General features: G+C 33.5%; 1 protein-coding gene across 2 annotated transcripts in view; it reads left to right on the plus strand.

Annotated features, from left to right (window-relative positions):
- Positions 1-15682, plus strand: part of EPHA3 (EPH receptor A3) — a gene marked incomplete at both ends in the record, with an annotated part of 354839 nt that overhangs the window by 102860 nt on the left and 236297 nt on the right. The gene's annotated exons all lie outside the window — the stretch shown is intronic.

The following is a 15682-nucleotide window of genomic DNA, read 5'->3' on the forward strand; positions in this document are numbered from 1 at the left end:
AATTAATTAAAAATAATCTTTTTTTCATATAAGATTTGATATATCAGATGAAAACTTCCACTTAATCCCCAAATTTGTTAGTTTCTCATTAGGCAATGTTTGTGTTTAAGAACACACTGAAATAAAAAAAGAGAACACACTGAAATTATTATTAAAATTTTAGGTGTATAAATATATAGGAGAATTTAACTACTTAGTTTTGGGAATCTGGTCTGTTTTAATACCTATGTTTGCTTTTATACTCTGAAAAAAGAACTGAATTTGTTCTCTTTTTAGCCATTCAGTAATCTCATACCATGCAGAAGAAATGAATATACTTTATACATAAATTAACCTTTCTAACAATGTATATGGAACATAACATTTTGTTTTTGACTATAAACATAATCTATGGAAAAAGCTAAATGATAGCAAAGGCTACACTCTAGTCTCATACTTCTCCATGTTATTTAGATCCTTGGCAAACACCATCAGAAATATCATTATTAAGTATGGTTTTGAAAGTTCTAAAATTGAAACAACATGGTAGATACTACTCTTTATATACATGAGTGGAGAGAAATCTTGGTGGCCTTTATAATCCACTTTGAATCATATTTTGTCTCTATGTATTCTTTGTGTATATATAATATTTGTGAAAATTATTTTAAGTAAAATAATAAAGGCCTAACTCAGGAAGAATTTTAAAATTGGCCATTCTCTCTAATTTGGTCTCTATGGAACCAGTCTCTGATACCCATACCAGGAGAGAAAGAGATATGTCTCCTTCTCAATAATATGTATCAATTTATGTAGAGCTAGCTCATAAAATGTGACAGTGGGCAAGAAACTTAATCATTAGATGTTTGGATTTTAAATAATTTTCATATGTTTTAAAATTTTATTGAAACATAAGAAAGAGAAAAAATAGGTATTGGTGAGGTAAATAGAATCACATAAAAGTATTAGTAGAAATAAAGCTTACAAACTTATGTTACAGACTGTCTTAAGGACAAACTAGTAGAAGAATAAAAGAGTCGTATGACGTTATAATTCAGAAAGTTCATAATAAGTGAGAATTGCTTTACTTTCAACCTCATTCTAATTTACTTAACTACTTTTTAAACTACTATGATATTCAGTTGTATTCCAAGATTACTCCTAGAGATAAGGATTTAATTAATTAATTAATTAATCTTTAAATTTTGTGTGAGAGAGCAGGAGAAAAAGCACAAGGTGGGGGGAGGGGCAGATGGAGAGAAAAAGAGAGAGAATCGTAAGTAGGTTTCTTGCTCAGCATGGAGCTCTCCATGGGGCTTAATCCCATAACCCCTACTCTGACCTGAGCCAAAAATCTAGAATAGGACCTTCAACTGACTTAACCACCTAGATGCCCTTATAGATAAGGATTTATGTGAAAGTTTTATATTCTTGAAACTTGTTTGTTAAGTTGAAGGATGTCAACAGCACCTTTTTCATATAGTTATGCAATATCATCATAGACTTTCTCTCTCAGCATTTAAAAATACTAGTTTCAGAATGAGATACATATATAAAAATAGCAAATTGTTTTAAGACAAAGATCTTGAAGATAATAAAAATAATTGTAGTAGAATTAGAGATTGTCCTTGAAATGGGATGTGATTGTAATTTAAAGAGGGGGATGATTTTTTTAGTGATGCAATTTAAAGGGGGAATATTTTCTTATAGTTGTATCTTGACATTTGCTGATCTTTCCAAGTGACTTTTGGTTTCCTTTCTTTTCACGATCACAAAGACTTTGTATATTCAGATTATTAGACAATGTGTTGAGGTATTCTACTTTCTTCTGATTTACATATTTAACAAATATTTGTTTAAATATATTATTTTGGGCATTACTATACTATGTCTTAAAAATCGAGTACTCAATTCGTTCTGTATCTTGTTCTTGGCTATAATTTTGCTGTTGTTATCAGTGATGGTGCTGGTGTTTCTTATGGTGGCTATGGTTTCCTTTATTAGTCTTTAATTTTTCAGTTGGCTTTTTGGTAAGCTTGTAGGCTGTCTGAACAGCATGCTAGGACTCTCACAAGTCAACATTTTAGCAGCCGTGCTTCTGTTTAGGCACAGAGTGGAGTGGTAATCCTCAGAAAAGAAGCAGATAAAAAGATAGCTAAACAAACTGCATGTATTTCATGAGATCAGTTTTGATTTTTTTAAATTTTTTTCCAAAAGGATATTGTATCATCCTTTTTAAAAAAATGATGGGGTAATACCTTGATATACCCACTATTTAGAACACACAAATGGCTAGATTTTAAACATCTCAGGATAATCTTATAATCCAATGATAAGCAACCATAAGCTTTCAGTTGCCTAACACAAAAGAAAACATGACTCATTCACTTTATTTAAAAGAATATTTAATGAGTGTCTATTGCACTCTATGTATTGTATCAGATCTCAAAGCCTTTTTTTTTTTCAATGTTCATTACTTACTAGATGCCAGTGTATTTATTTGTTAAGTCATGTCTACGAGCTGTCTTATTTATCCCCCCCACCAAGTAACTTACAGGTATACCTTATTATTATCTATGTCTTAAAAAATGAGAACAAAGCTTTCACAGGTTAAATATCTTGCCATAGTTTCTTTAATGGGTGAGTGTTGGATTGGAGTTCTGAAACCAGGCAGTCTGATTCCAAAGGCTGCCATCTTAACCTCAATCCGCACTGCTTCCCTATGTTTTAGTCCAGTGGTGACAGAGACCAAGAAACCCCATGAGACACAAATTCTACTGGAGTTGGGAGTACAGTACATTGAAGGAGGAGTAGGACCTCAGTTGAATTGGCATAAAGTAACCCAAAATCTATTAATATAAGGTTTAATGTAAATCAGTTTATTTCCCACATCTTTCTGCTTCTAGAATTTTTAGAAAGAAGAGTTACTAGCCAAAATGTAATATTTTGGGAAGACTAATTTTAGTCTGGATGATATGTAATAAAATCTGGGTATATACATCACCAATAATCTTAGATATACAAAAAAGTCTAACAAATTTAATTCAGTAAGTGTTTTTGACTATCCATTAGTACAAAGTAATAATGCGCTAGACACAGGGAAACATAGATGGATTGTATCTACCTTACAGGGTCTCAGCATCTCCTATGAAAGACGGATACATAAATGAATACTTTTAATGCAAGCCAGACCAATCAATCTTGCACCAGGGGTACAAAGGACTTTGGCAATGTAAGGGAAGGAGAGAATAATTTTGAGTATTTCCAAATTTGTAATGGAATTTGTTCATTAATGATGAAAAGCCTTTGAATTAAGAGATTTTGATCATCTTTGTTAGCATTAGAAACTTTTGGAGTAAGGAAAAGAGGCTAACTACCTTATATAGCTTACTCATTCCAGAAGATAAAGTTTATAATTTGTTTATTGAATCTCAAAATGTGTAGAAGTCCCATTAGAGTTTGTGTTCTGAGCTAGTTCCCTAGGGAGGTTTTTGTAAAGATTTCATAGTGAGGTCATTTTCTGACTTTAGTAATGAAATATTCTGAACCATTTATTCCACTCTAGATGGATAACTGGGACAGTTAAAGTTTGGTTAAGTAAATGCTAAAGATCTGACAATATCCATTTGATAGGAAAATATACTGATGAAGATATTTTATTGTCAAAAAATTTACCCATCAATTTCAGAACTATAATTGAAACCAACGTTGTCTTTGTACAGGACCAGAATTCTAACCATAGCATTACACTTTTCTTATATATAAATAAAAACCTTCACAACAGTGTACTTTTCCTGAAATGAGAAAAAGAGTGGAAAATATATTTTGACCATTTATTCAGTCATTCAACTATTATTGAGTCTGTAGTATGTAGTATGTACCAAATCCTGTGTTGCACACTAAAAAAACAAAGATGAACATTATCCCTGCTAAATTAATTTGGTTCATAGTTCAAAAATCTGTGTGTATTGGGGAATGGGAGGTAAATACTTTGGTCTTTGCTCTTAAGGAATCATAGATTTTTTTTTTTTCTTGAAGATTTTATTTATTTATTTGATAGAGAGAGAGAGCGCAAGCAAGCACAAGCAGGCAGAATGGCAGGCAGAAGGAGAGGGAGAAGCAGTTCTCCACTGAGCAGGAAGCCCAGTGAGGGGCTCGATCCCAGGAATCTGGGATCATAACCTGAGCTGAAGGCAGCTGCCTAACTGAATGAGCCACCCAGGCACCCCAAGAAGCATAGATTTTTAACTGAATTTTAAAACAGAGCTAAGTTAATGGCAGTTTAAACTAAAAATAAGTTTTTAGTGTTAATGAGGAAGGAAGTATTGGTGTGGGTGGAAATAAGTGATAGGAAATTTAAAATTTCTACAGTAAGATGCTTTATGTTGCTGGTTTTGTTTTACTCTGCTAAGAAAGAATGAACACAGGAAAGCTAAGAATATAAAGTGGTACACCTTTCTCCTTTAAGGAACAATTAGAGGGAGAACATAAGAAAAGACTGAAAGAAATATTGGTTGTTAAAGAATAATTCAGAAATTGCATGCCATGCAAACCACAAATGCAGAAAAAGGGAGAGTGCTTATTATGATAAGTTTGGTAAAATAGAAATGCACATAAAAAATAACTACATATGCTTCAACTGATAAAGAGTGATATAATGATTAATAAGAAAAGTAAGAAATCACGCATGAGACTTGGTTTTCTGGTAGTTTCTGTAATATATAATTTTAAAATATGGCTTTCATTTAAATAGGTTTTCTCTCAGTTTAATGATAGAGGAGGAAATCGTGGTATCTCTTTTAATTTACTGTATGTGGCTTAAGTATTTGGGCAATGTTTCTGGTCTCTGGGTGAGCTGGCTAGATGTGGTCAAATTGCAGGTTGAGTTGTTTTTATAGGATGTTAATAAGTCTCTTTTAAAATGATACCATTAAATATTAAAATTATAAACCTAATTTATCTGCTGTTTGCTTTCAATCATTAACAATCAAGATACAACTGATTTATTTCACTAGGGAAATCATTAGTATTTCTTATATCCCAGTATAATTCTTTTAACTTTTTAAGATTGGAGATGTAAAGAAATTTTGCATTAATGCCAAGAAAACCTTGTGAAATTTATTATTTTTTTTAACCTGGTTGATGAATTATGCTATCTGCTTTGATTTAGTTAGGAGAGAAAAAATGAGAATGCTAATGGATTTTTATATAGTCAATTAATTACATTTGAGGCAGATACCAGGAGGTTACTATAAATATTCCTGCTCCTACAAACTTTGTTTAGACTTAATGTACCAAGTACCTTATTAATGTCACTGAAGAATCTGTTGCTCTGTGTTTTATCTGTGTGCATTCATTGTGGAATGCCAACTTTATTCCTTGTTTTTGCACATCAGCAGCTTAATAGAAAAGTGTGTTTGATGTGATGTATGCAGACAGCTAGACTTTTTGATGATTATCCATAATTATGCTTGTTTCACTTAGGACTTAGGGCATGAGTTCTTGTTCTCCTTTCATTTCTCTGTCAATTCAGAAACTCTTAAAGAAGCTGTCAAGGTTTCAATAACAAAAGATTTGGAGATTCTACTTACTCTTGAAGAGGTAGAGAAAATTGAAAATCTCATTCAGAATTTTTTGGCACCTACTACTGAGTCTGTTTGCACCCTCTGGAACTTCATGGAGTTCATATATTGTAATGAATTCAGAAGCATTTTTTTTGTTTTGTTTTTTTGTTTGTTTGTTTTCTGGGGGCACTTGGGTGGCTCAGTCGGTTAAGCATCTGACTCTTAATCTAGGCTCAGGTCTTGATCAGAGGGTCTTGAGTTTGAGCCTGGCACTGGGCTCCATGCTGGGCACTGCGTGCTGGGAGCTGGGCACTGGGCAGCAGGTTACTTGAAGGAAGGACCCCATTTTGTACTTTTCTAGGAACATCATGCCTAGAACTAACAGAGTATAATTAAGTTCTCAGTTAAATACTTACAGAATGAATACTTACTGAATGAACTCTTCCAACTACGCATCCTTAGAATGTAAGTTCTAGAGTGAAAATGCTTTATGCTATTTATTTTTGAATCTACCAGGTCTTTCAGACACGTAATGATGTTCATTTTATCTAATTTGAAATAAGCACATTTGACTGTTAGATCACATACAGTTGCAACAAGTTAAGAATAGATCCACCTAACTATCCTGAAACTAATTAATGAACTATTACTTTATCTCATCTGTTCATTAATTAGTATCTGGTATTTGAGAGAATACCTTTTATCTTTTATGAATTTATGATGAATATTATTTTTCTGACTTACAAAAAATCAATTGACTATCATACCTGTAATAAAGCAAAGCTCTATTTATATAAATGCTGAAATAATTTTTGTTTTACACACCTAGTACTCATTGACTCATCCTTTAATTACTGCACTGAAATCTCTTACCTTGAATTATGAAAAACTTATTCGTTTTCCCAGAGTTTAAAATTACATCTCTCCAATCCCACTTTACCTTTAGCAGTTGCACACCCATGACTTTTCAAACCAATACATTTATTTTATTACAAAATATGTCACTGATAAGTAATAATGTACATAACTTTTAAGCAACCAGATACATTTTGACAGTTTTATAAGAGCTATAAAGCCCTTGATTTATACAAGTTTCTACATCTTCTCACCAATTTGTATAATAACTTCTGGTACCTTTAGCACAGTGCAGACCCCTGCCCCCCCTCCCCCATCCACCCAAGTTTGCCCTCAAACTTCAATTTGCATTTAATTATTTTATTTAGCAAAAGGCTCTTGTCACTGACAACTGTTTGAGTTCTTTCACTCAGTAGCCTCAGAAATGCTGCTTGTCAGTTGTGTGGCTAACTAGTTTGAACCTCAGTTTCTTCATCCATAAAAGGGTATTTGAACATCATCATTATCGTTAGTCATCAGCATCATTGGAATGTGTAATCTTCCTTGCTTTCTTCTTTCATCTATGTTAAAACAGATGTGATAAACTCATCCATTCAACAGCCTCTCTCTTACTTTAAACCTTAGGGCTTATGGATACCTTAAGGGAAAGGAAATGCCTTTAATGAACGTATTTATCTGTGTATTCATTATTTATTCACTGGTTGTCCACCTTCTTTCAAGTAGGATTTTCCTCTCCTGAGGACACTTCATTTTTATTTTCATTAAGCTTCTAGTCTATTCAATCATAGGTGATATTTCCTCCATTCTCTTCTTGTTAGCTTCTATTTTTCTTCTTCTGAACATCAGTCACTCTTGATTTTTCCCATCTGGTGTTTGACTCAGTCTCTATTCCTTCTAGCGTGTTTGGTTTTTGTTTTTGTCTTCTTCTTCTTCTTCTTTTTTTTTTTTCTGCTGATTATTCAAAAGCAACCTTAAATTTAGATATGGACATTTTTATTGTTGTAGATCCAGACAGGCTTTTAGGTTTTAACTGATTTAAGAAAATGTAGTTTAGTAACAAGTAAACAATAACAATAACAATATAAAATAGAATTCGACATTTCAAAAATGTTAAACCCAGAAGTTTTTCACTGTGCTATGTCCTAACATTTTATTGTATAAAAGACTAGCTTAGGTATTAGGGGAGTTATAACAATAAATAATGTTCTTGCCTAGAAGGAATCATGTGAATCAAAAAAAAGTAATCAGGTAAGTAAAAATATTTGTCAGACATTTTACTTGACTGTGTGTAGAACAAACTATATCTATTTGATTTATTTTGGGTATTTATTGTGTACATTTAAGAATCACCTAAATAGTAAAAAAAAGAAAAAAAAAGCAGTGAAGAAAACAACAGTATAAATTGTGTGAAGTAAATTACAAATGTGTTTGCAAGAATTACTATACGATATTACTGGAAACTTTCAATCACATTATGTCAGTATACCATATAAAGAGTAATTAAGTAAAAACTCTTAAAATATGAAAAAGAGAGGAGAATAAAGAGTGCATTTGGCTTGCGAGTTACCTAAGTATTGTAGTTCATTTGTTTGTTTGTTTGTAGTTCATTTCTGAGTCTAAAAACAAACAGTATAAATTTAAAGCATCAATTCGCATATTTAAGATACTAGAAAGAGGGGCACCTGGGTGGCTCAGTGGGTTAAAGCCTGTGCCTTCGGCTCAGGTCATGATCCTAGGGTTCTGGGATCAAGTCCCGCATCGGGCTCTCTGCTTGGCAGGGAGCCTGCTTCTCTTCCTCTCTCTCTGGCTGCCTCTCTGCCTACTTGTGATCTGTCTGTCAAATAAATAAATAAAATCTTAAAAAAAAAAAAAGATACTAGAAAGAAATGTGAGTTCTTCGTTCCATACAAACTACAAATCAGATTACTTTGAGCAGTCAGAGACAATTTAATTGCAAACATATTTAGGAGAAATAGGACTGTTGTTAAATTTAAGGAGTAGAACGAATTCATGTCTAACTATTGTAATACCTCATAATTAATAAATACAAGTTAGATGATCATCAATGAACCACTATAAAAGACCTTAAAAATCACAGTTTTATAAATGTTAGTCTAACACAGGATTACAAATAAATGAGAATTACAGTCTGCTAGTAAAATATGGGTTATTTTATACAAGTTAACTTTAACTTTAACTTGTATAAAATATGGGTTATTTTATACAAGTTAACTTTAGTTATATAATCATGTCAATTTCACTGTTCAAAGAGAGAAAAATAATAAGACATTCTTTAAATATGTCTTTTACTAGTCTTTGTCTTGACCTGAAAGGACATTTTATAGGTCAGTATTATGATATTTTCCCAAAGTTTTAACCCAGTTCACGATCATCCCTTGTCAAATAGCTGTAGGGTATTTGCTTTTAGGATATCATTTTTTTTATTTTAATATGCTAAAATCTGTGAATTTTCAGATACTTTGTCTAGGCTAGTGTTTCAAAGGTAGAAATAATTATTTAGGCAACTCTTGTATGCTAAATGAACACAAATAATTTTCTCATTCAAGTAGTTTGTTTGAGAGTGTATCTGTGGAAAAATGTGGAATGAGCTTCCCAATACAGTATTTACTATAGGAATGTAAGACATGGGAAAAAAGTAATTTCAGTTGCAGAAAGTAAAATAGCTTTAATTTTACTTGAAAGAAGTTATTTTTGTCATCACATTTTCAGTCTCATTTTCAAAGGAAGATCAGGATGCTGTGTACCACTCAGGAAATATCCATTAAATGCAAACCCATCTGAAAAGTGATTAGAATTTTCCAAAGAAGGACATATCTAAGCCTATTTCTCTGTGAGTGGTGGAATATTTATTTTGAATATATAAAAATTTTAGTTAGTTGGTGTTTTAATATGTGTGACCTTGTCGGATAGCTCATGGATCTGCCATCATAATATACCATCAGGTAGTTGGGCTCTGAAGGAACTATTGAAATTTCATTTCCTTAACATAGCCTACTTGGGGTTTGATATAGATATTCTTCTTTGGTCTGATGTGCTTCATGCAATTACGCAAAACAAATATTTTAAAGCTGATATAAAATCTATAGCTCTTGTAGGGAATATTCATCTTTATCAACATGCTTTTTCTGTCCAGCTATTCAGAAATTATCAGAGATTCTAGATTTTAAAATTCGAAGAATCTGATGGAGTTTTGTTCAGAATGCAGGTTATGATTCTAAAAAAGAGAGAGAGAGATTATTGAGATCTCATGAACTTTTCCCATTTGCTTCATTGTTTTTCGTCAACCCTTCTCAGAGGAAGGGAAACCAAACCTTATGCAAAATAAACTAAGAAGTAGATCTTTTTCTCCCTCTTGAGATACTTAGATTCTGTGAAAGGCATTGGTATGGGTATCACAAAGATTGCTTTGCAAGTACAGATTCGTTGTACACTTTCCACCTTCTTTCCTGTGATTTTCTCCCCCCACTCTGTCTGTGTTTGGAGTTTTGACAATCCCTTATTAGTTCCAGAGTAGAACTTATAAGAGCTAATAAGGGTTTACATTACAGCTCTGACAGCTGGCACTAAACCTTAGTAGAAAGCAATTGTGGAGAGATATATAAGTTTTGATAATGTTTGATGAAAGTGCTCCAAAGTGAGAGCCATTTGGAAAGAATCATATGACTAGAGAGACTGCATGTATACTCTATTCGTGTAGCTTCTCATCTTCCAGGATGTGGACAAAACATCCTGTTGGCAGATAACTGTAATCACTTATGGATGTCTCTTTTAGGGAACAGAATCCTTGATATCCTGTAGGGAAAATGTATTATAAACTTTGGTTGTGTTGTTATTTACCCCTCTTCCAGTAGTCCTCTGAGATGTGTTGCTGTTGATTGCCCTTTAGAAACACTCAGTATTGGACTTCTAATCACAGATTTGCTCTGTGAGAGGAGACCCAGAGATTCCAAGGGTGAGTCGAGATCATGAAACTGATAGCCATCATATGAACAGTCACAGACTTTTTGTATGATTAAAAAAAAATAAAAATAAGAAGTAAGAATGGCTTCTAAAAATGAAAGACCCTCCATGTAAAATATTCCTGAATTCTCTGTTCAGTGGTCAGTTACAATGCCACAAAATGTTAAAAGTTGATACTGTAATTGAGAACATCTGCTACTTTTTGACATGAAGACTTACTTTCAACAAGAAAGAGAAAGCACATGCTGTGAGATGAGAGAATACCATTCTTGAATTAATGCATAAAGAACATGTAAATTTTTCTGGAACTGAGAAACAAATCTATATATATAAATGGTTGGAAAGGAACATTTTTGTTTCTCTGGTCATTATTAGAGAGGAAAATCTATATTCCAGAGATTTGGATCCACTTGCTGCCTATCTCATGCTGCTATATTGAAGATGGGATATTCCAATTTGTCAGTCAACATGTGTAAAGGTTTTATGGCATCCAGAATTGATTAATGTGCTGAACTGGGGGGAAGGACAATACAGTTATTGCTCCTAAGCACCTTGGATTCTAAAGGGTAGCTGAACTGAATTTATGTTAAAAGGAAACAAGTACAATATCCATAAGCTCATCAGGAAGAAAAAAGTGGAGTAAGCATGAAAGATAAATATTGCTTAGAGACTCATCAAAATGTGTTGCTAAGAAGTAATAAGTGGAGAGGTTTCAATTTCTATGGAGTTAAATATTCCATCATTTATTCATTTTCATCAAACAAAATGTAATGAATACCTACTATCAATATCTACTGGAAATACGGCACTGAACACAGCAGAAAAATGTCCCTGCCCTCACAGTAATTAGCTTTTAGTGGAAATATCACAAAATCAAATGCTAATGCATATTCTTTCGTTGTACCACCCATAGAATAAAGCATAGACTAATCTCTCAGCCCAGGTGGTTTTGCCCCTAAGGGACATATGACAATGTCTGAAGAAGACATTTCAGTTGTCACAGCTTGGGGTGGGGATTGCTCCTGGCATCTAGAGTTTAGAGGCCAGAGGTGTTGCTAAATATTGTACAATGCACAGGGCAGCCTCTGTAACAACAAATTATCCAAGCAAACTATGTCAAGGTTGAGAAAACCTGGTCTAGAATAACCCTTCCTTTTATAGAAACATAAATTAAGACTAAAAGGTCAAATTACACATTAGCAGAGCCCAAGTTGGAACCCAAACTCAAGCATCTCATGATGGTACCTCAGGACCTTTCCTTTTTGGGATTTATTTAGACTTAGAAATTCTGTAACTTTTAAAGGCATGTGGAGTCTTATTAACTACTTAGGTAATTGGAAAGTAACACTTAAGCAAAGAAAATCAGAACTAAGATTCTTTATGTGAGAGAAAGAATAAAGATTTCAGGACTCTTCACATGAAGGTAGATATTTAAAAACAGTGAAAGAATGTTACTTGCACGGAGCTGGAAAAAGTGACTGACATTTAGTGGCTGGAATTTGGTAGTACACAGACTGAGAATGTGAGTAGAGTAATAAAAGAGATATCAAAGAAAAAGCATTTGGAGATTGAGGGTGTTTCCTTAAGTAAAGGGTTCAGACAGCTGCTATGGAGTTAGTTCCCTTTTAACGAACTCTGATGTGCTGACATGAAATCGAATTTGACATCTGATTCCCTTTTTTCTGTAATGTGATACAAATGTAAAGATGACAGGTAGATGTGGTTATTTACAGGACATATTGTATTAATATATACAACTCGGTATAAAAACTTCCTTGGTTCTAATTCTAAGACTCTTCCTTTTTTGATACTAGAGCAGCACCTTAACATCAGCAGTTTCTGTCCTCTGGCTTATAACTGAGCTTGGTGCTTTATTTTATCTTCCCAAATGCCTATGGGGAAGGCACCGCCAGGTCCCCGTTTCCCATGAGAGGAGACTAGATACGTTGAGAAACTGGACAGTTGTCCAGAGGCTGCAGTTGGTAAGTGGTGAGACTGGAATTTGAGTGCAGAGCACTTGTGTGTGTCCATGTTCCTTTGGCCTCCCTAGCGAGGAGGACCAGGGACATGAGGAACCTGAAGCCCACCAGCCTGTGTTTTTAGAACTAGCCTGTGCAGCTCAGGGCTGTCGTTGCTGTAAGGCTGCTTTTGAGGATGTCATTCAACACTTTCCACTCTGTCCTCTTTCTGAGACCCATTGCAGACATTGATTTCAGACTCCCATGCCAGGAATGCTTGTATTTCTCAGGCTACTGGCTTGTTTTCACTTCTGGAAATTGATTTCTGGAAATTGATTCATGTCATGGTCATGGTATCTTGTTTGCATTCTCTACAAAAGAGTGCAAATTGTGTCTTCCTACATCCTACAAATAGCTGTGCCCTTGCAACATTCCTTGTTGATGTTAAAATACAATTTTTTTTCATGTGAAATGAGAAATCTATTTAGGCAAATACACACACACACACACACACGAGTATATACAAGTATATATATATATATATATATATATATATATATATATATATACTTGTTCTTCATTTATCTATCGATGGACACTTGGGCTTCTTCCATAAATTGACTAGATAATGCTTCAACAACATAGGGGTACATAGATCTTTTGCATTAGTGTTTTCATATTCTTTAGGTAAATACCCAGTAGTAAGATTACTGGATCATAGGGCAATTCCATTTTTAATTTTTTGAGGAACCTCCAAACTGTTTTCCAGTTTGCATTTCCACCAGCAGTGTGCAAGGGTTCCTTTTTCTCCACATCATCACTTGTTTCACAATTTTATTTTTCCCCCATATATTTCTTTGTACTCTGTTCTTCAGCTTTCAAACAATATTTTATAGTTTTCTATTGCATCCTGCCTTTTAGGTATTCTGTCTCTAGGATGAGTGATAAATACATTTGAATGGCCATTTATTGATTGCCAAGTATGTGCTCAAGGATTAATATACCATTTAATGCTCAACAAAAACCTTACAAAGTAAGTATTATTAGCCATATTTACCAGGACAAGGCTAAGATAATTTACTAATTTTCCCTGTTTCATGATGCCAGGTTGTAAACGCAGCTCTGTCTAATTCTGAAACCCAATCCTTCTTATACTGTAATAAGCTAATATTTTTCTTTTGGTGATACTTCATAAGTCACAATAATGTGAAAATTTGGAAGTTCTTGCAGCCAAGGGAGTGGCTAAAGAATGTGGTTTTTAGAATTGAGGTAAAAAAGATTGGCAGAAGTTATTTAAAGAGGCAAGAACTTTATTCATTAATATAATCCTTCTCTTTTTTTTTCAGTATGGAACTGGGTAAGACTATAATGCAAACATGTTTTAACAGGGTAGCTGTGGTCTTTATTTTCTGTGCATGTGGAACTGAGTCACACCTCTAATTACCTCTGCTTCTATTTCCATTGCCCCTGCTGTTGTTGAGGTCATGATTGATAGGAGATGATGGTGAGTGGGGAACCAGGACCCAGAAAACTCTCGCTATGTGCTCAGTGTGTATGCTTGCACAATATGCTTCTTTATTAGTTTGACAGATCTCCAAGTGGCAGATTGGGAATGAATTTTGGAGATGGCTGATGTATCTGCTAACATACTGGGTATTTTCAAAGCTTATACATACTGAAATACATATATGAATGTATGTATGTGTATGTAGGAATATATGCAGATATATGCATACATGTGTGTAAGTGTATATGCCTAAAGACATACAGGACACGTACATACATGCATGTGTAGATGCATATATGGATACATGGCATATATATTCATATACACACATTCATTTGTGCTGTACACTTAGCATATATATGTGTATTATAATATGTGTACTTAAAAATATACATCTTGTTTCTAAAAGAATTTAAGATGAATGAAGTATGGAACAGAATATCAAATGGAACTTCAGATGGTGTTGGACTGCTGCATACATTCTTATATTTCTTTGTATTGCTTTTAGAATGAGGCAGCACACAGAGTAAGTTAATAAATATAATATGCATATCTTTAAAATTGCAATAATAAATCATTACACTCCTTTGGGTGAATAAATAAATATGGCTTAAAATGTACATGCTTCCTAAATTATCAATCAGATTGTTTTATATGAAGTTCGTATATGAAACTCCTTTCTTTGGAAATGCTGTTGGTGTCATAGGTTACAAAGTTTCATGTTGCTATCAGAAATTCTGTGGGGCGTCTGGCTGTCTTACTTGATCAAGCTTCTAACTCTTGGTTTCTACTCAGGTCATGATCCTGTGGGTCGTGGGGTTCCATGCTCAGGAGGGAATTGGCTTAAAGATTCTCTCTCTCTTAGCCCCATCCCCCACTTTCTCAGTCTGTCTCTCAATCTCTAAAATAAATTAATAAATCATTTTTTAAAAAGAAGTTTTGTAATCCTTTAAGCTTTCCAGAATATAAAGGTGTGTATAAAGCAACTATTTCATTAATACAATAAAACTCCTTTAAAATGTTGATAATCCAAGAACAGAAGTAATTCCCAAGGGCTTTTACTGTATATAGTGTAGTTTAGTGACATGATATATGCTGCTTTATATTCAAATCTATGTAATGATGATGGGTGGGATAATGGTGTTCTATTAGTGTTTCAGTGCAGAGCTACCGAGCAAAAGAGGCTAGAAGTAAAAGCAGACTATATCTTTCATAAGGTTGATGGTTACTCTTATTAGTGATGAAAAGGAAATGAGAAAATACATTGGCTTGCTTTTTATTAAGCACAGTAAGTAAAGCAGATGGATGTTTGAAAGCTCATTGAGCTGCCATAAAAAAATTTAAACATTGTTCATATTGGCTAGTAGCCAAGCTCATGCTGTAAACTCCAGACAAGGGTCAGCACTGCAGAGGAATTGTCAGCTCTATTCATAGAGGATGGTCTCTGTACACTCTTACTCCAGTAATAAACCTGAGATTTACTCAGTACAGTTGCAGGATTACATTTGTTTTACATTACTTGACATATATCTAAATTCTCTGTGAAAATCTGGTAAGATTCCTTAGAATAAGTTGATGAGGATGCCTGATTTTATATACTTGAATCTTGTTTATAGCATTTTATTATAATAAATAGATATAGATAGATAATTTTATATATATATATATATATATTTGATTTTCATATGTCTTGACCTAAAATATTTTTTAAGAGTCAGAGTTAGGAGAGAAATAGAACAATAAAATACTGATAACAGATTGGGTACTAAAATATAAATACTAATTTTTTTTAGTGGATAAAAAGCAAACTTTGTTATTGTTAGAGATTGTAAACTTTC

The sequence above is a fragment of the Martes martes genome, assembly GCF_963455335.1.
Source record: "Martes martes genome assembly, chromosome: 1".
NCBI classification, from domain to species: domain Eukaryota; kingdom Metazoa; phylum Chordata; class Mammalia; order Carnivora; family Mustelidae; genus Martes; species Martes martes.